Below are 2,713 nucleotides of genomic sequence, written 5' to 3' on the forward strand. Positions count from 1 at the left end.
GCTGGCCCTTCCCGTGGTCCCCCTCCCGGCCTGGGAGGCCACACGTACCCCAGCGGGACAGGGTGCGGCCCAGCAGCTGGCCCGTGTCTGGGTTCCAGCAATAGTGCCGGAACTCCTCCATCCGCTGGCCGCACGACTTCTTCTCCTGCAGCGCCGCCATCCCCGTGCACGGCTTCCTCTGCACCCTTGTGCAGGGCCCGGCGGGGGCGGCGGGTGCTCTAGGCTTTATACCCCTCCTGGAGGTCACGGGCACCCAGCGCGGCCCGAAGGTGCCACAGCACACCTCGCCCGCACCTCCAGCCCTGTCCGGGGTGTCCTTGGCCGGGTGTTATCTGCCTGATAACACCCAGAAAGCCCCTTCCTGGAGCGCCAGCCCCTCCCTCGGGAGGGAGGCTGTGGGTGTGGGTTGGAGCGGAGGCCCCTCCAGGGCTGTGACCTTGGGCTGCTCTCAGCATGAGGGCAGCGGGCAGGACCGAGGACCGAGCGACGGGCGCTCTGCATGCACTGGCCCTCTGGTTGTCACCCCTGGGGGAGGGCACAGGAGCTGGCAGGGTGGGGCGGGGAGCCCTGGGACCGGGACAGCGTGTCGGGGCTCTGTTTCCCACCCTTGGGTCACCCAGTTCGACCAAGATGACACTGTCCTCTTAGCCATCACGGGGGGCCCTTCAGGACGTTTGGGTCTGTGCAGGATCCCGTGGCCTCAGATCGGAAGGTGCTACTCAGAGAGCCATGGCAGGGCTGGCACTTGGCTGGCACGGGCTCCGACCTGGAGTCCTGGTGGTCCAAGACGCCCCGCCCCACTCCGGGTGTGAGGGGTGATACGGTGCGCAGCAGGGCCGGGCGTGGGTACCCCGCTGGGAGCATGCAGGTTGGACGGCTGCTCCCTGCCCTGGGGGAACCCCTGACTAAGCCCCTCTTCTCTGCAGAGGCGGAAGACTCCCAGCCCCTCTCCACAGCCGGAGGCCAGCCTGGGGATGCCCTGCAGGAAGTGCCAGCTGACTGGGTGTCCCCTGGCCCTGTGGCGAAATTGGCGGGAGCCAGAGTGGCGCCCGCTGTCTCTGGGAGACACAGCGGGTTTGCATGTTAGGGTGTCTGGGCTTTCCCCCTCAGGATTGTGCGCCCAGGAAAAGAACGAGCCCCAGTTCTGTCCTGCCTGTCCCCTCAGGGCGGTTAGGGTTTGCACAATACACGTGACGGGCCAGGGTCAGGGCTACGCGCCGCTCTGGCATGCCATCGTGCCACGTCACCACGGCACGCCGTCCTGGCGGTGCCTTGGGGGCTACAGGGAGGGCAGAGCCGAAAGTGCTCGGGAAACTGGCGAAGGTTCAGGACACCAGTGAACCCCAGGCACACCGTGCCGAGACGCGCCCTGGTAACTTGTTCCAGCGCAGCTCGCCGGGCCGGATCGCGACCGCAGCACGTGGAGGCATGGCTGACATGATTGGTGTAGCTAAGTGGTGCGGTGTGAGACCGGAGAGGAGACAGATTGCAAAGGCAGGTGGAGGTAACCCGTGAGCAGGGAGGTTTCCTAGGACACCAGAGGCCAGATGGAAATCACACCGAAATTTGAAGGCGCTGAGAGGAAAGAACCGTCGACCCAGACCCCCTCGGTCAGAAAAGAGCCCTGTGGGGCAGGTGCGGTCATTCTCAGGAAGGGGACGTCAGAGTGTGTGTCACCAGCAGACTGGCCTTGAAGGGACCGCCAAGGGCGTCTGCTGCGAAGGGAGCCGTGCAGTGGGCGTGGGCGGGTGCTGTGGTATTCCCTTCCTGGGTTCCCCGCGGTCTGTTCGATGCCTGACACAACCTGCAGAGCCCACGATGGAGAGTCCTGGTCTCGTGGGGGCAGATAAGGGAGGGACGCGCTGATGGGCAGGAGGGCCATGAGTGTGGCCCGCTGTGTGTAATGGGATCCCTGGAGCAGCCAGGGCAGCCGTGGGAACAGACGCACTGGAAACACTACAGGTGGTCCAGAATCGGTTCTGACTCATATTGTCACATACAGGAGAACGGGGACAGCACACGGAGAAACAAAGACAAGGACCAGCTCTGCAGAAGGACGGGCGAGGCCCGACATACCAGACCTCACACGGTGCAGGTACTGTGAGGGGTGGGCCAGGAGACCCACTCGACCATCACCATCTGAGCAGGCTGGCTGGGGAGCAGGGAATGGCGGCACACACCGGTCCAATGGCTTGGAGTGGCACATGAACACCCCATGACAGACGCTGTAGAGTGGAGGCTACCGAGGCAGACGGGGCGCCATGAACACAAGAGGCCTGGTGCCCCAGAGGACGAAGCCACCCCTGACGTGGCCTGGAGCAACATACGGAGCACACGTGACTCACTGGCACACGGAAGGTGGGCAGGGGGTCCATGGTTACAATCGGGCACGTCGGCGCCCCAGCAGGTGGCAGGACACCGCTGGATGCAGTGCTCGCCCGCCGCCAGCCGCCGCGTGTCACTGGTGTGTGGAGCACTCCACTTGGCAACAGCGTAACGCACAGTTCTTTTAAATGCCTACTGGACCAGGACCGAGAGTGGCCACACCTGGCCACAGAGCAGGTCTTCACACACTGAAAGGAGCCACGATCGGGGCCACCAGGCAACGGGGGGTTAAAGCGGTGGACTGCACACAGCCGGCTGTGTGGTTCAAGTCCTGGACCCAGTGGCTTAAAGACACACAGTGTGTGTGCACGCCCCGAGTTCTGAGAAG

This window comes from Tupaia chinensis, unplaced genomic scaffold, assembly GCF_000334495.1.
Source record: "Tupaia chinensis unplaced genomic scaffold, TupChi_1.0 Scaffold000644_1, whole genome shotgun sequence".
NCBI lineage: Eukaryota > Metazoa > Chordata > Mammalia > Scandentia > Tupaiidae > Tupaia > Tupaia belangeri.